Source organism: Macaca mulatta, chromosome 1, assembly GCF_049350105.2.
Source record: "Macaca mulatta isolate MMU2019108-1 chromosome 1, T2T-MMU8v2.0, whole genome shotgun sequence".
Lineage (NCBI taxonomy): Eukaryota > Metazoa > Chordata > Mammalia > Primates > Cercopithecidae > Macaca > Macaca mulatta.
Window position 1 is genome coordinate 27,177,842 of NC_133406.1, and position 18,924 is coordinate 27,196,765.

Below are 18,924 nucleotides of genomic sequence, written 5' to 3' on the forward strand. Positions count from 1 at the left end.
AGCTGAAATGATTTTGCAGCTCACTGAAACTGCAGGGTTTAGATCCACACTGATACTCGTTCTATTATCCCTGTAATGAAGGCTGATGGAATAAGTAAAAATGTTTTGTATTAGTATGTTTTTACATTTATTTGCAAGGCATAAATAGATTAGGTTTTGATCTTAATTTAATTCTAACATGTATTGTGCACAAGCTGTGAGCAGTTTTCAGCAGTTATGTATCTGGCCATGACTAATTTTTCAGGAGTTAATCATCTGGTAGATGGGTCATACACAATAGTAAGATCTGTGTGACAGTTTGTGATCGTTAATATAATCACACAGAGAGCTGTAGAATTTTAGGCCGGCATGGTGGCTCACGTCTGTAATCACAGCACTTTGGGAGGCCAAGGCGGGCAGATCACGAGGTCAGGAGATCGAGACCATCCTGGCTAACACGGTGAAACCCCACCTCTACTAAAAACACAAAAAATTAGCCGGGCGTGGTGGCGGGTGCCTATAGTCCCAGCTACTTGGGAGGCTGAGGCAGGAGAATGGGGTGAACCCGGGAGGCAGAGCTTGCAGTGAGCCGAGATCGCACCACTGCACTCCAGCCTTGGTGACAGAGGGAGACTCCGTCTCAAAAAACAAAAAAAGAAGTCATGTTAGATCCAGAGGGGTAGCAACCGGGGCTGGGCTGTTGCCCAGTCAACTCCGCTCCCCTACAGGAGATGCCAGTGATGCATTTTCTTGGCTACCATTGTCAGTCAGCATCATTGAATTACTTCTGATTATAGAGACACAGCTGTAAACGATTCTCCATTAAATATGGTGTTTCCTGCAATATTTGGAAGGTACTCCTTTTTAGCAAGGGAAATTCCCTCTTGTGGCTTGCTGCAACTTTTTTCTTACCATTTTAAAAATCATGAATTCCTGTTTTGCAATATTGAGGTGGTTATATGGTTTCTCTTCTCTAATCTGTTAATATGGTGATTTAATGGTTAGAAATTTTGTAATGTAAATTCCGCTCCTATATTTCAGAAATAAACCTAAATTGAGCATGAGGTTATATTTTTTATTTACTTTTATATTTGGTTGCTATACAGTATTATGTTTAAGATTTGTTCACATATATTTGTGAATGAGATTGGACTATCTTTCTTGCCAATTTTTATCTGGTTTTTATATTAAGGATATTTTAGACTCATGAATTATTTGGCAAACAATACTTGGCAACTAATTTTTTTGGCAAATTTGTTTTGGCTATTTTGAGTATTACCCAATATATTTTAATTAAGTTATTCTTAATGTTTTCTTAATTTAAAAAATTAACTACTATATCTTTAGAGATATTCTTTATGTACCCCAGATTTTGTCTATTTATACCATTTTTCTTTTTTCCTTGATGAGTCTCATAGATGTTCATCTATCTTTTTATCTTCTTTGATCTTCTCATATTCTTTGTTTCTATTAATTTCTGTTCTCAAATTTATTATTTGCTTTTTTCTACTTCCTTATACTTTATTCTTTCAATTTTTCTCTAACTTCTTAAGTTGGGTGTTTAATTTTTAGCTTGCTTTCCTTTTCTAGTATAAACATTAAAACTACAAATTTTCCTTGTTATTCTTTTGCTGCACCCCAAATTGTTGGTATGTAGTATTTTTATTCAATTATAATACTTTATAGTTTCTTTTTGATTTTTAAAAACTAACTTTTAAATTGACAGATAAAAATTGTGTATATTTATTGTGCACAGCATATGGCTTTGAAATATGTACACATCGTGGAATGGCTAAATTTAGCTAATTAACATATGCATTATCTCACATACTTATCATTTTTCATGGTGAGAGCTATATGACTTTTTAACTTATTAGTTATTTAAATATTTTTAAATTATTAATCATATTGGGATTTTAAGTAATTTATCTTTTCATTATTAACTTATAACAAGTAGAACAGATAGTAACCTGCATGATTCTGCACCATTAAAATTTATTGACATTTGCTTTATAGTCTATTATACGGTCACTTTTGTGCATGTTACAGCTGTAGTACAGCTAATAGTTGAGTAAAGTACACATATGTCTATGAAATCAAGTGTAATTCAGAGAAAAAGAGAAATTTATTGAATATATTGTTCTAGGTGCTACTATATGTTGTCATGTTTAATCCTCACTACAATTGTATGAGGCAGCCATAATTAATTCCACTTTACGCATGAGGAACCTGAGGGTTAAAAGAAAACCTAGCTCTGCTATTTGTAAAGAATGAAACAAAGATACAAATGAAGGCCCACATATCCTATAACTAGACATTTAAGCATTTTAATTCAAGATTTAAAACTGCTAAGTCAAATGTGCTCCAATTTCTACATTGACAGACATACCTTCATAATCAGCTGGGGTTCAAATTTAGAAATCTTTGATGCTCAGAGCCCCACACTGAAATTGGAGGCACATGGTGAGTTGGTCCCCAGCCTTCAATCCACCCACCTCTTTACCAAAACACGTTTCACATACATGTATGAACACCCCAGCCTACAGGTCCAAACTGTAAACAAAATGGGACACCCTTGTGCATACACTGAGACACAGCCCATCCTCGGGAAAACCTGGAAGAGTCCATACAAGTTCCGGAAGCAAACTTGGGACGGTCTCAGTAGTGTGGTCCATAACAGAGGCTTCAGAAGACATGTTTTCTTCATTCCATGAACTTCTCCCACTGTAGAAAGGGTGCTGGAGGAGCATCAGAGTGAGGACTTCTAAAGCATGGGGTCCTGAGTAGGTGCCACTCTTGCCCAAGTCTAAGAAGGGTACTAGAATAGCAAACTAATGTGCTTTATATCACACTACTACTAGGTACCAGAACCCGGATAGAAGCATAGGTGTTCTGAAATTAATAATAATAATAACTTACCGTTATTATACCAGTAGTCGTCATTTATTCGGCGCTTACTCTTTGCCAGGCACTGTTCTAAATCCTTTACATGTATTAGCCTATTTAATTCATACAATTGTCATATGAGGGATGTACCCTCATTGTCACCATTTTACCAATGAGAAAACTGGTATAAAACATTTAAGTAACTTGTCCAAGTTGCAGAGCATAGTGAAGCCACAATGTTGCTCAATTTGCTCTCAAACTTCAAAGGGATGGGAAGGACATTTAAGTCTTTAAGAATTAGAGCCAGAAGGAATCTTAGATGTTATCTAGTCCACCTCCTCCCATTACAGTCCAAGAGAAGAAGGCCCTGAGTTAGTTATCGGTATTTTTGCATGTGAATTGCAGGTGAATATACATTCTACTGAAGATAAAAGATCTTTAAAGATATTGCTGGGTATAGGAACAAACAGTGGTTTTAAACCTCTAGGCTTTAACTTTTCTCAGAACAAGGAACCCTTTTCGGTTTTAATCTATATGCACATCTGTATTTTTCTCAACTATTGGGTAGTAAAATATAACTTTTCTTCTGTAATATTTTTTAACTTTAATGAGTGTTCCTCATAATAGAAAAGTTTGGAAACCATTGCTATGGGTATATGCTTTCTAAAGAGATAGTAATTTCTCTAGAATGTTCATGTAATGCTCCAGACGTAATTAGCACAATTGTGCAAGTCTGTGCATCATCAACTATGCATTCTACCTGTTTACTCCAAATCCACATGAAACTGATTATACAGTCAAAGTTGAGCCCAGTGGAGAGGCATTTTTGGAGACTTCCTGGTACATTGAGACAGGGTTGGACAGTCTGTGTTAGGGTCTTGGTCAAAACTGCATTTCTGAAACTAAACTCAGATTGCTTTCTTTTAAAGGGTCAGAACTGATTCAAATCCACATTTTTAAGAGCCTTGGATGTGGGGCTTTTCCTATTCCCAGTCCCTTCTATTGGTCTTTACGAATCCACAGGCAATTTGGCCATATCCTTGACTCCCTCCTATATTAAGAATTAGAGAGCTAAGTTCATGCAGAGGAAATATAACAAAGGAGGGACTTTCCTACAAGATCTTTGAAAAAATGGAACATTTGCATAAGTCATATTTAGCCAGAACTGTTGTTTTATGTTTTCCTTTCTGAATACTTTGTTACACACCCTCCCAGCCAGCGACCCCTCTCCCTGACCCCAACTAGTCAGAGACCAAAGCCTTCACAATGGTTTACACTGGAACCATCCTGGCCCCACCCTCATCATCATGCCTGAATAATTATATTCACTGACTAGTCTCCCCTGCTTCCGTTTATCTCCACTCCTAAACCCTCTGACACTTTAATCTTCCCAGAATACCACTGTGATCCTGTTCCACTCTTGCTCAAGTTTTCCCAGAAACTAGATCACAAACTTTATAAGCTTTACTCTAGAGTTTAAAGCCACTCTATCTCTTTTTCATCCCCAGGTCACTACCAAGACGGTATAACCTGTCCGACATCTCTAACTTCAATACATTTGTCTTAGATATTAGACTCTCTACCTGGTTTCTAATTAAACCCTATCTAGGATCTAATTTTGTCTCTGAATTCTGCTGCCCTTTGCCAGGTGGTCTCTTCCTCCTCTGAGCCGCAGCACCTCTGAGCTTGCACACTTGGCATGGCCATCGCACACACAGCCTTAGCTTGCAGTAAGTTCAGGGTGTTTACCTTCCCTCCCCTTCCAGATGCTGGATCCCCAGGAACAGGAACTCTGCCCGTATGTGTCCACAGCCCCTGGTAATATTTCTTGCAGTTGTACATTTTCAGCAAATGTTTAATTGGTTAATTGAAGACCACCGTACCATGCCTTAAGCCTCTCTTTTTGCTAAACATGCCTGTGTCCTTTGTCATTGAACAACTATTTTGATCTATTTTCTTCCTGACATAGGGGTCAGTTCTGAGGATGCTGAAATCAAGAGACATCGCCTATTCTCTCAAAATTGCTTTCAAGAGTGATTTTGTTGTGAATTGAGAAATGGCTGCATACTTTTGGACTACCCACTTCAGCAAGAGTGTTTGAAACCAAATCTATTCTAAGTAATTTTGTATTCCCTTTTATCTATGGCATTAGACGCACAGCTCTTTTAAACTACCTTTCGTTAACTATTAAACAGACACTCAACATCTCTATAGACACTGTCTAGCTATATGAACATAGACAAACTAATATCTCTGAGCTTCAGTTTCTTAAAATTTAAAAGGAGGACAATGCCATCTATGGCCAGGGATTAAATGCCATGAGGAATGTAAACCAGATGTCAGGTACCATCTCTCTAAAATCCAGATAAAATGAATTAAAAATACTGGCCCCAAAGCCTCTCTAAGAGTTCTCAAAATTCTCAGAGAACTCAATTTTCATGCTCACCACAGCACTGATTTTCTTCTAAATATTTTGTTTCTACCAAAATATTTTGTCCTAATTTTGCCTTTTGTGGCTATTTCTTCATATCCACTTTCCCAAACTAAAGAAGCAGCCCCTTCACCTTAAACTCCTCCTTCAAAGCAGCCTAAATACAGGTCTGGGTTTGTATTCCTAGTAGGATGTCACAGAGGTTAGTGTGATGCATGGGAGTCATGCTGTTTAAGTCCATACTAGTCCCCAGAGGCCAGGCCAGGCTGCCCCCACCACCCCCACCCCTCCCACCACAGAGTTCTTCAGCTTCTCACATTTCTAATTCTTCTCTCTCTACTGTCATTACCTTCTCTTTTTTTCTTCTCGTGTGTTCACAGGAGCAAAGAAAATTAACTCCTCTAAGTTTTCTTACACAGAGTGCCTTAATTACATATTACTATTGTTTGAGTTCCTGCCAACACTACATCTGTAGGGTCTCACCTGCTGTATTAGAGGCTTATCAAAAGGTAGCTTTCTCCTAAAAAGGGATTTGGATGCCCACTAAGATAACTGGATGCCAAGATAAGTTTAATCTAACAAACTTTATTATTATTATTATTAGAGACAGGGTCTTATTCTGTCACCCCGACTGCAGTGCAGGGGTACAATACTCATAGCTCGCTGCAGCCTCAAAGTCCTGAGTTCAAGCGATCCTCCCACCTCAGCCTCCTGATTAGCTAGGACTACAGGCGTGTGCCACCATGCCAAGCTAATTTAAAAAAAATAATTAGGGATGGGGTCTTGTTGTATTGCCCAGGCTAGTCTCAAACTTCTGGTTTCAAGCAATCCTCCTGCCTTTTACCTCCCTAATTGTTGGTGTTACAGGCATGAACCACAGCACTCAACCAAGATTTAAAAACTTTCAAGAGAAACCATATTACTTACTATTATCATCATTGTGGTTACTAGTACTATTAAAACAATTGATATTGAAAACATTACTACCAGATCAAGCTTCAAACCAAGATGTCAAATAAATGTTATTGTCAGCCCTCTGAGCCCAAGCCTGCAGGTATACATCCAGATGGCCTGAAGCAAGTGAAGAATCACAAAAGAAGTGAAAATGGCCAGCACCTGCCTCAACTGATGACATTCCACCATGGTGATTTGTTCCTGCCCCACCTTGACTGAGCGATTAACCTTGTGAAACTCCTTCTCCTGGCCCAGAAGCTCCTCCACTGAGCACCTTGTGACCCCCACCCCTGCCCACAAGAGAAAAACTCCCTTTGACTGTAATTTTCCACGACCCACCCAAATCCTATAAAACAGCCCTACCCCTATCTCCCTTCACTGACTCTCTTTTCAGACTCAGCCCGCCTGCACCCAGGTGATTAAAAAGCTTTATTGCTCACACAAAGCCTGTTTGGTGGTCTCTTCACATGGACATGTGTGACAATTCTTATATGACTTCCAACTAAAACCCCTTCAGAGTCTTGCAGGGAAGGCTGTATGTATCTCATAAAGTGTCGGGGCCCACTGGATCAGACAAAGCTACGAAGGCCAGAGGGAAGTAAAGATCTCATTATTTCTCCTAATAATTTTCCTGTCCTTTGTCATAAACGGGTAGGTTGTTTTGGTGATGGCAGATTTTCTTTCTGTAATTTGAACAGAAGGGAAAAATCAAATTGCTGAAGTCAAAAGAGGTCAATGCAAAGAACTTTGGAGAAAGAACTATAGAGAGAAGTCAGCTGGCAGATAGGAGGAAGTTTAAGGGCAAGAATATGGATGTCTAAAGAATACATTTATTCATTTTCCACAGTGCAATTTGGACAAGAAGCCTCTTTCTTGCTTCTTTCTATTCTCATTAAATCATTAGAGCTCAAGCAATCCTTTTGCCTCAGCTTCCTGACTAGCTAGGACTACGGGTATGTGCTACCACGCCCAGCTAATTTTTTAAAAATTAGATTTTAATTTGGTGAACTATTTCTGTAGGAAACTACCATCATATAGCTCAGGCACATTGATCTTGGGTGAACAAATCAGAAAGAATAAATAATTCTGTGTTCCTGGAACTCTGTCAATTTCATGAACTTGGTACTCTGAGTAAAGGCTGGGAGGAGTTATTTCATAAAATGTGGAGCACAACCATGTAAGGAAGATCATGGGATTCCTGTTTCATAAATAAATCTGAAGTTCAGAGACAGTAACAACTGGCCAGGGTCACATCACAGAGATGGAGGCAGGTTCCCACTGATGCCTCTGACTCCCTGTCCTAGACCCTTCCACCTCCCCCCAGCAGAAAGGCAGGTGTCAGAGTTGACCCTGTGCAGTGAAAATCTGAGGACTGGGTTCCTATTGGAACACAAGTGAAAGACTTCCTGGCTTCTTATCTCAGGATAAGGACTCAGAGTTCCATCTGTTCCAGCCTTAGGATAAGAGCCAGAATCTTACACCAAGAAAGCATGAAAGGTAAGATTTGAGTGAGAAAAAAAAAAAAAGTACATGTTTCAGATTCAGTTCATGAAGCAATTTCATACTTAAGGTACCATCACAATAACGCTGTGAGGTAAGCAAGGCAAATTTCATTCTTGCTTTACGGGCATAGGAAGTAAGTCTCAGGGAGGTTAAGACCAAGGTTTTTGGATAAATTTTTATTATGAATATTTATGGGATACACTATTATGTAATTCCTAAGATCATATAGGAATCCTAGAACTTGAATGTAGAACTTTATTTTTAAATCTGTATGCATCATAATTACAAGGAGTACTGTCCATTTGGGTTCCTTGGCCCTGATGTGTTAGTCAAATAAACATGTTCCATCAGGGTTGCCATGTGAGTCTGTGCAGGTGCGCACTGTACAACTCCAGGGGATGTACCTGTTACTGGGGGGTCCTTGCTCCCAGAGCTCCCAAGATGGTGGTGGGCCACTTCCAAAATGGTGGCAGGCTGCTTCCAATATGGTGGCAAGCCTTGTGTTCTCTGACCTGGGGTTCTTGGCCTCATGGATTCCAAGGAATGGAATCTTGGGCCATGCGGTGAGTGTTATAGCTCTGTTAGAAGCCATGGGTCACGGAAGAGAACCGTGGAACCCAGTGACTAGTGTTCAGCTCCATTAGGACAAACCCGGGCACATAGCTGTGCAGGAACAATGGCAAGCCTTTAGCCTGATTGGGAGTGGCAATGGGCGCCTCGCTGTATCAGGAGCACAGCAGACACCCTGCCAGATCTGGAGGGATGGAAGTCAGTGGTGGGTCTGCCTTGGCGGCAAACAGCAGTGGTGGATGGCAAGTGAAAGCTCAGCTGGAGCTATAACAAACACGGACCAGAGGAGAGTGCAGTTGCAAGATTTAACAGAGCTCCCATACAAAGGGAGGGGACCCAAAGACATTAGCTCTTGCTGGCTCGAATGCCTGGGTTTATATCCTGATTATTGTCCCTCCCCGTGTGCTCTCAGGCAATAGATGATTGGCTATTTCTTTACCTCCTGTTTTTGCCTAATTAGGATTTTAGTGAGCTCTCTTTACTACCTGATTGGTTGGGTATGAGTTAAGTTGCAAGCCCCATGTTTAAAGGTGGATGCGGCCACTTTCCCAGCTAGGCTTAAGGATTCTTAGTTGTCCTAGGAAATCCAGCTAGCCCTGTCTCTCAGTCCCCCTCTCAACAGGAAAACCCAAGTGTTGTTGGGAAGGTTGGCCAACAACTGCTCTAACTTCTTCCTGCTGAATTGGGGCGTAGTAAGGGTTGTGCTGTTGAGATTTCCTTGGGAGGAGTGCCTTCGATGTCATTAACATTGGAGCGTGAACTAGCAAGCCAGTCCAGGGGTCCACAGTAGATCGTAGTCATGGACTGCATCTGGGCCTCTATTTGAAGAACGATTTGTAGCTTTACATCTTCAATTCTGGAAGAGACAAACTTAACAAGGAGGTTAAAGATACAGGGTTCAAAGAGGAGTAGCAATATTATAACTGCTAGAGGTCTTAAGAAGGGGAGAATCCTGGGCATTCATTGACTGAGGAGGCCCCAGGGTCTGGTGTTTTGAAACTCCTCTGCTCTACGTTGTATTCCATCTCGAATTTCTTTAACTTTCTTGGTGATGATTCCAGATTGATTAGCATAATGACAGCATTCTTCCCCTAAAAATAAACAGATTCCCCCTCTTTTGGCAGTTAGCAAGTCTAAAGCTCTTCGATTTTGAAGGACTACTGCTGCTAGGGAGTTAAGTTGATCTTGCAAGGTAACCAGGGAGTCAGCGACCAGTTCCCTGTCACCATTTAGTTCTTGAGATAGTTTGTAGTAGAACTGACTAGAGGTTGTGATACCGCCAATGCCAGTACCTAGTCCACCTAGCACTCCCGTTCCAATAACAAAAGAAAGAATGGGTACTCTTTGTTGCAGCCCTTAGATATGACATAGTTGTATAAATCTTGTTCAGTGTAAATGGTCATGGGGGCACTAAAAATGAGAGGAAGCACATAGATTCTGAAGAGCCATTCAAACAACAATAAGCTGAGATACCACAGACAAAAAAATATTTCTGAGGGTGGTCAGACTATTCGTGTGGGAGGATTTATCCACCTGATGCACTGGGAGTTGGTTGTGTCTATAGTATTGCTAAATTTTACACAGGTGAGGTCTGAGGTATGGGTTATTTCCAGATTGGAAACAAGAGGTCCTACTAAAATGGAAGTGGTGTTTATTTCTGTGCTGAAGTTGTTCCATTGTTCAGGTACAGGGATTGAAATGTATGGCCTGAAATGCAGAGGGAGGCACATCCAATAGTTAGTAGGGTTTTGAGCCGAGACATCATGGAGCCCGGTGAGGGTGGTATTAAATAGGCTTACTAGGCAAGTATGGGTTTGGAGGGATTCATGTAGTTTTGAGAGATCTAGTCCTTTGTAGGGGGTAGGGGCACTATGTACCAGGGTCAGTTGAGAGATTACTTCCTTTACGTGTTTTTCTCTTGCCTGATCTTGAACTCCACACCCATCAGACATACCAGTATGGGTGAAGTAAGTCCAAAAGACAGTGGCTCCAAGTCCTCCAGGACAACTAAGATTAATCATTTTCCCTGTGCAATAATGAGTATTTGCATGCATGCAAAGAGTGGCAGAGTTATAGCAGTTGCGGGGCATATGGGTGTGGGCAGTGAAGGTCGGGGTTCCCTTAAATAAATTCCTATACGATGGGGCATCAATATATCTGGGAAGCCGCATTCTCCATAGAAACTCTTGGTAAGGGGAGCTACTGGTCATACAGCAGCATGGAGGGGGTGCAGTAAGAGTGAAAGGGAGTAAGAGAACAGTAAAGATAAAAATATGATAAAGGAGGGCCATGGGGATTTATGATTGTAGTTACTTTCTTCACGGTTGTTGAAGAGCAGACACAGATCTTCTAGAGGTTCACAGGAATAGCTAGCATTGTCTCCTGGATTTTCGGGTTCCTTTGGCAGTATCCAGGGTTTGACTTGAGTGTGAGGTATCCAAGACTCCACTCCAGCCACTTCAACCACGGTTGTGGTAGATAAAATGACTGGGTAGGGTCCTTCCCAGGAATGTGTGTAGGGATGGGGAATTAAAGGGAAGGGACTTGACTAATACCATGTCACCAAGTGGAATAATTCCTTTCCCTCTTCTCGGGGACAGGCTCCATGTAATGTTTTAAGAACTTGTTGATATTTGGCTACAGAGGTGATGTCTGCAACTAAGTGGGCCATCTCTCAGTCAAGCACAAGGTCATTGGTTAGGAAGGGTCGTCCATACAGCATTTCGTATGGGCTAAGTCTTGCTTTTTGGGGAGAGTTTCGGATTCTTAGTAAGGCTATAGGCAACAGGGCAGACCGTGCGAGATGGGCTTCCTGGGTTAGTTTTTTTTTTTTTTTTTTTTTGAGACGGAGTCTCGCTCTGTCACCCAGGCTGGAGTGCAGTGGCCGGATCTCAGCTCACTGCAAGCTCCGCCTCCCGGGTTCACGCCATTCTCCTGCCTCAGCCTCCCGAGTAGCTGGGACTACAGGCGCCTGCCACCTCGCCCGGCTAAGTTTTTTTGTATTTTTAGTAGAGACGGGGTTTCACTGTGTTAGCCAGGATGGTCTCGATCTCCTGGCCTTGTGATCCGCCCGTCTCGGCCTCCCAAAGTGCTGGGATTACAGGCTTGAGCCACCGCGCCCGGCCATGGGTTAGTTTTTTCAGATGTTATTTGAGTGTTACGTTCATTTTCTCGACCTTCCCTGAGGATTGTGGCCTCCAGGCGCAGTGTAAGTCATATTATATACCTAACAGCTGTGATACTCCCTGGGTTACTGTAACCTTGAAAGCGGGGCCATTGTCACTCTGTAAGCCTCGGGGAAGTCCGAATCTGGGAATTATTTCATGAACTAGTGCCTTTATTACCTCTTGGGCCTTTTCTGTCCTACAGGGGAGGGCCTCTCCTCAACCAGTGAAAGTATTTACCCAAACTAGTAGATACTGAAATCCCTGAGATTTGGGCATGCGGGTAAAATCTGGTTGCCAGTCTTCTCCTGGGTAATGTAATGGCCTGTTCTTTGTTAAACTTGGCGATAAGGCAGGGGATTATTTCTTTGGCACACTTCACGGGCCCTGACTATCTGCTTGATCGTTTTGAAAAGGCCTGGTCCAGTAAATAATGCTTTGGCCATCTGATGAGTGCTATCAATGCCTAAGTGAAAGATTTGGTGAAGGGTTTTAAGTAATTTCCATTGGTTAGCTGCAGGCAAAAGTATTTTTCCTTCTTCGGTGGCTAGCCATCCTGAGGGGAGGAAACTATGTCCTTGTGAGGTTCCCCATTCTATGTCTTCTTCTGAGTACTGGGGCTTGGTTTACCAGAGGGGATTACACCATACTAGGGGTCCTTCTCTAAGCATTTCTAATGGAGGGTCCTGACTTGCTGCTCTTTTGGTTTCAATATCCTCTTGGTGGTTCCCTTCCATTTCCCTTTCCTTTCCTTTCTGATGCCCCCAGCAGTGTAAGACTGCCACCTCTTTAGGTTTCCGTACAGCCAATAATAATCTCCTAAAGGCTTCCTGATGTTTGATAGGTGTTCCCTCGGAAGTTAGGAATTCTCTTTCTCTCCATATTGCTGTGTGGGCATGGAGGACTAGGTAAGCATACTTAAAGTCTGTATATATATTTACCCTTTTTCCTTCTCCTAATTCTAGTGCCCAAGTGAGGGCTATTAGTTCTGCCAGCTGAGCACTAGTTCCTGGAGTGAGGGGATTACCTTCAAGTATTCCATTATCACTGACCACTGCATATCCCACTTTTTGAAGTCCTTTTTCTACAAAGGAGCTTCCCTCAGTATACAAGTTGAGGTCGGGATCAGTCAAGGGAACCTCTAAAAGGTCCCTTCGAGTGGCATAGGTTTGAGCAACTGTTGACAATTATGTTCTATCTTTTCTTCATTGTCTGGAAGAAATGTGGCTGGGTTAAGAGTTGCACACGTGTGCAGTCACAGCATAGGCCCTTCAAGTAATAGAGCCTGATATTTAAGTAAACGGTTGTCTGACAGCCACAAGTCTCCTTTAGCAGTGAGTGTGCCGTTCACATCATGAGATGTCCACACAGTGAGATATTTTCCCTGTATTATTTTAAATGCTTCAGATACTAAAACTGCTACTGCTGCCACTACCTGTAAACAATGAGGCCAACCCTTTGCCACTACATCAGTTTCCTTACTCAGGTCTGCCACGGGTTGCAAGCTGGTCCCTCGGACCTGTGTAACGACTCCTAGAGCTATTCTTGCTTTTTCTGTGATATATAAAGAAAAGTCTTGCCCTGTTGGCAAGCTTAACACTGGGGCTTGGGTTAGGGCCTTCTTTAGGGCCTGGAAAGCTGCTTCTGCTTCGGGTATCCATCTTACTAAATGAGTATTGGCTTTCTGAGTTTCCTTAATTAGCGTATATATTGATCTGGCTATTTCGCCATACCTGGGACTCCATATTCAGCAGAAAACTGTTATGCCAAGGAACCCTCTTAGTTGCTTTAGGGTTGTGGGATGAGGATAAGCCAGTATAGGCTAGATACTTTCCTCACTGAGGGCCCTGGTGCCTTTGGATAATTTTAGCCCTAAGTATTTAACCTGCTGTGAGCAGAGCTGAGCCTTTGGTTTGGAAACCTTGTAGCCACAGGTGGTGAGGAAATTTAAGAGTGCTTGGGTGGCTTGATGGCACAAGGTTTCTGAACGGGGCAGCTAAAAGTAAATCATCCACGTACCAAAGGACAAGAGTGGCCAGGTATGAGAACTGACTCAAGTCTTCAGCTAATGCCTGGCCAAATAGATGGGGGCTATCCCTGAACCCTTGGGGTAAAGCAGTCCAGGTGAGTTGAGACATTGGGTTCGAGGGATCTTCAAAGGCAAACAAGAAATGAGAGTCAAGATGTACAAGGATGCAGAAAAAGGCATTCTTAAGGTCCAGGACTGTAAGCCACTCTGCTTCCCTTGGTATTTGGGAAAGCAGAGTATAAGGGTTAGGTACAACTGGGTATAGAGGGACAACGGCCTCATTGATAATCCTGAGATCTTGCAGTAACCTCCACTGTCTGTTGGGTTTCTGTACTCCTAAAATTGGAGTATTGCAGGGTCTGTTGCATGGTTTTACTAGGCCTTGGGCTTTTAGGTCCTTAACAGTATTTTGGAGTCCTTGTTGGGCCTCGAGTCTAAGGGGGTACTGCCTTTGATAGGGAAAGGAGGCGGAATCTTTTAACTTGAACAGGACGGGCATTCTTTGCTCATCCATATTATCCTTCTGTTGCCCAGACTTCAGGATTAATTCCTTCCTCAAGCAGGGGACAACAAACGGGTGTTCCTTCTCCTATGTTCAGGTGTATAATGGCCCCTGCTTTTCCTAGAATGTCTCTCCCTAACAAAGGAGTGGGGCTTTCAGGCATAATTAGAAAAGCATGTGAAAAGAGTAAAGTTCCCCAGTCACAACTTAGTGGCTGGGAGAAGTATCTAGCAACTGTCTGTCCTAGGACCCCTCGGATAGTGACAGATATAGAGGACAGTTGTCCGGGACAGGAGAGTAAGACTGAGAAGGCTGCGCCAGTGTCCAGGAGACAGTTAACCTCCTGGCCCTCAGTGAGGCGCTCTGCGAGGTGAGGGCATGGCCTGGTGCTTGCCCTGGGCACCCTCACCCTCAGTCCTGCTGCTGGATCATCTGGTTAGTGGCTTCTGACTCAGAGGAACTTAGTCTTTTTGGGCAGTGGGACGTCTAGTGATTCCCTTGACATAAGGGGCATGGACGAAGGGTCAGCTTACTTCTAGTTGGACAATCTTTTTCAAAGTGTCCTCCTTGTAGACCGCGCTGGAAGCAAACCCTATTAGGCATTCTATTTGCCCAGCTTTTCCCTTTTCCAGAGCCTCCAAAGTCCGCTTGCCTGAGGGCCATGACTAAAGCAGTGGCCTTTTGTTTATCCCTCTGCCTGCTCCTCCTGATCTCTATTATAAAAAATCAGAGGTTGCCAAGTTCAATAGGGTTTCTAAATTTTGCTCCGGGCCTAAGGCAGACTTTTGAAGTTTTTTTCTAATGTCTGCAGCTGACTGATAAACTTATCCTTTAAGATGGGTTGGCCTTCAATAGAGTCAGGTGACAGAAAGGTATGCTTTCTCAAGCCTTCCTTAGTCTCTCCAGAAAGGCGGTAGGATTTTCTTCCTTTCCCTGTGTTATAGTGGACATCATTGAATAATTCATAGGCTTCTTCCTAGTTTTCTTTAGTGCTTCTAGCACGTAAGTTAGCAAATGTCTGCAGCACCAATCTCCATGTTCTGATTCTGTGTCCCAATCAGGGTCTCCACTGGGAATTGCCTGCTGGCCTGTGAGGAATCGTTCTCTTTCCTCCGTTGTCACCTTATCATTGACCTGACTGAGATACCTGAGATAGCCAAACTCTCGGGCTGCAGTTAAGGTGGCACTTCTCTCATTTGGGCTTAGTGTCTGAATTAGCAGAAACATTATATCTCTCCATGTCAGATCAAAGGATTGTCCTAACCCTTGTACAACATCAATATTGCCATCAGGGTTATCTGAGAATTTACCTAGGTCTATTTTAATTTGCTTTAAGTCTGAGAGAGAAAAAGGTACATGCACTCTGGCTGGGCCGAATTCTCCTCCTCCCACTGCTTGGAGGCATAATCGGGGGATATTGGCACTCTTTGGTTTATTGTTTACCCCTTTGTCTATCTTCTTTTGGACCGTTTGGGTTGAAGGGGGGTCCTTATTAGTTGGGGAAGGAGTCCGGGGAACGCTGGGGTAGGGAGGTAGACTCCGAGGGCTTCCTGTAGGGCATAAATCACACCTTTTACATAATTGCGAGTTGTCTCTTAATGAAAAGAAAGTTTGTACGTATGGCACTTCACACCATTTGCCTTCTTTTCTACAAAAGAGGTCTAGCTGTAAGATGGTGTTATAATTTATCCTTCCCTCAGGAGGCCAGGTTTCTCCCCCTTGAAGAGGATATTGTGGCCAGGCGGTACTGCAGAAGAATATAAGTCATTTCTTTCTTAGAGTCTGAGGGTCAAATTGGTCCCAATTCTCCAGAATACATCTTAGGGGCATTTTTGCCTTGGGGGGAAACGTTTCCCATCTGACAAAAGAACACAGGGATGCCAGCACCCCTAGTCATTTTCCGAAGAGCATTAGTCCTAAAGCGTCCTCTATGGTCCTAATGCTTATTCCTTTCCAGGGTGCGTCACCACCCATGGAGCTCTGCTTATCGGATTAGTTATGCTCACCAATGTAGCAGTCCTGCACCCCTTTTCCTGCCTTTCTTGACCACAAAGAAAGTGGTCCGGGCTGCTGGATTCTAGTGGTCCTTTACCAGCGTGCCCAACATTGTCTTTGTGCTCAGGGGTGAGTCCTAGGCCTGGGCTGGGTTCCTGAGTATTTCATAACAACCCAGCTGCCTCATCCAGATGCATTCCCATAGACAACAGTTCTTATGCAAATTCATTTCACAGAGGGTGTAGGTAACCTTTTGAGACAGGATTGAGATAGTCTTTTTTGATTGTGTAAGTACTTTAAGGCTTGGCTGAGTGCAAACAGCTTGCGCATTTGAGCAGACCAATTAATAGGCAATTTTTCTAACTCTGTTTCCACAAGAGTCTCCCTATCACTTACTGAATACCCACTGAGGTTTTTTCCTCAATCGCCTGGGAGGAAGCATCTATTGTCCTGTCCTGAAGGGAATTCCTCCTAGGTCTGGTTGGACCTTTGTATGGTAATTAAGATTTAAATCCCCTGTTAGGAAATCTGCTGGGTTACGGGAATTATCAGTGGTTGGTGTTAAATTACCTTTTTCTAACAGAATAGCCCCATACTTGAGATTTTTGAGTTAGTAAGCTACCTTTTTGCTTTTTTGACTTAGAATAATTCTGAACTGGTGAGGTGTGCTCACAATGAGGTTTCCTCTAAAAGTTAGTTTTCTACTTTCTTCTATTAGCAAAGCAGTTGCCGCTACAGATTGAACGCATCCGCGGGTTACTGGATTAAGGATTTTTGATAGGAAAGCTATGGTTGTCAGTGGTCTGAGTGTTTTCAGACTACACCTTTGTTTGCACTGACAACAAGGTAGTATTGGAGTGTTATAGGGTCACAGAGAAGACCTTCAATGATCAATTACAGGTTTTAAATTTACCCTGGCTTTTAAAGGAATAGGGCACACTGTTGTTGTTCTTTTACTATTTCTATCTTTCTCTTTTTTTCTCTCTTTGACTCTGTCTTTGTCTCTCTGCCTCTTTCTCCTGTTTCTCTCTCTCCTCTCTCTGTCTGTCTCCTGTCTCTCTCTCTCTCTTCTCTGTCTCTCCTCTCTCTGTCAGTCCTGTCTCTCACACCCTAAACCACATGAATGTGACTTGCACATACAAGATTCACAGTGTACTATAGGGAGAATCTTTTGCAACAGCTCTTGCTGTAATACAGAATCTGAGATGTCTTTGAGAAAGAAAAATGTAATCATGACCAAAAAATTATTCTCATAATGTGTGCAAATTTGTATGAAATCTGTACTGGCCGTGGGACAAGGAGGTATTTCCAGCTAGCTTCTGATAGGGCCCTGTTCTCTCATAAGAATCCAGCTCTTGACATTAGGTGATATCTGCCCAGGCCATCAGATGCCATAGAGAAAGAGGGTTTGCTGCAACTTATATCAGCAGTACACTGTATGCTCTTTCCCATTTATTTGAACATTCATTTATTGAGTGTCAAGTAATGCACTAGACACTCCAGGGATCTGACACAAACTCTGCCCTGAAGGAGCATATAATCTCATTGGGGAGAAAACAAAACATACGGTAATTTTCAAAATAAGAAACTAGGCGAACTAATTAACACTTCAAAAGCAGGTTGTATTCAAATGCAAAATGGCATGTTACAGGGTAACCTTTCAGTGAGAAGCCAGGAAGAGGAGCTCAGCATGGGTTCGATTTGTTAAGGACTAGTTATTTTGTTGTGTGTGTGTGTGTGTGTGTGTGTGTGTGTGTGTGTGTGTGTGTGTTTGGGTGAGGAGGGGAACGGAGTCTCGCTCTGTTGCCCAGGCTGGAGTGCGGTGGCGCGATCTCGGCTCACTGCAAGCTCCGCCTCCCGGGTTCACGCCATTCTCCTGCCTCAGCCTCCTAAGTAGCTGGGACTACAGGCACCTGCCACCAAGCCCGGCTAATTTTTTGTATTTTTAGTAGAGACGGGGTTTCACCGTGTTAGTCAGGGTGGTCTCAATCTCCTGACCTCGTGATACGCCCGCCTCGGCCTCCCAAAGTGCTGGGATTACAGGCATGAGCCACCGCGCCTGGCCAAGGACTAGTTATAAAAGAAGTGGTGGGGGTGACGGAGGCCTGAGATGAAATTTGAAGAATATGTAGAATCTAGGTAAGTGGATAAGAGGTCTGGGGGCAGGGAAAGGAGAGCATTTAATTGTGAATCAGGAATTTCTCTACCTGTTTTAATTCTTCCACATAACATCAAAGAGATTGCACTTGCAGCTAGCATTTCAGTAATGTTTTCTTACTAATAATATAGTGACAAAAGCATTGACTATAAGAAATAGGAATGGGTCTCATAAAAAGAAACAGCAAAACCCCCAAACTAAAAAACAGTGCAGGCTATTTCTCCCTTCTCTCCTTTTGCTTGGCACTCATGAGATGCTAGGTGTGGAAGTCAGCCAACTAAAAAAGAGAGGCGGCTGAAGAAGGTGGGGAGGCTGAAGCCAGTTAAATAGGATGGTCCATTCACAGACGGTGAGGCTACAGTGCAAACAGGACTCTTTCAACTTGAGCAGGACCCCGTTACTTCACTGGAGTTAGAAAGCAAGGAGAGCGTAGACTTTATGAACTTTCTATGAGACTGTTCTACCTCCACAGGATACAGAAGACGACATGAAATTTGATCTGCAAGAAAACTGAGTCCATATTCACATATGTGTCAAATTTTCACCGCATTTAGAAGTGTCTGTCATCAAGTACAGCACTGAATTGAAACTGAAAACAAGAGTCAAGAAAGAGCAAAGTCAGCCATCTTTGTATTCCACATTAATCCTTTCCCTTTATGGTCTTATTTGTTTCTCCTCAGAAAAGACAAAAAGCTGAGCCATATAAACACCTGTGGGCTGGGGGTTGAGGGATAAATGAGGGGCAGAATGGAA

General features: G+C 42.7%; 2 pseudogenes; both read right to left on the minus strand.

The window, feature by feature from the left end:
- Positions 1-8,986: 8,986 nt before the first annotated feature.
- LOC144340304 (syncytin-1-like) lies at positions 8,987-10,614 on the minus strand (annotated as a pseudogene).
- A 4,176-nt stretch (positions 10,615-14,790) lies between these two features.
- On the minus strand, positions 14,791-18,691 carry LOC144337373 (uncharacterized; annotated as a pseudogene).
- Between the last annotated feature and the right edge of the window lie 233 nt (positions 18,692-18,924).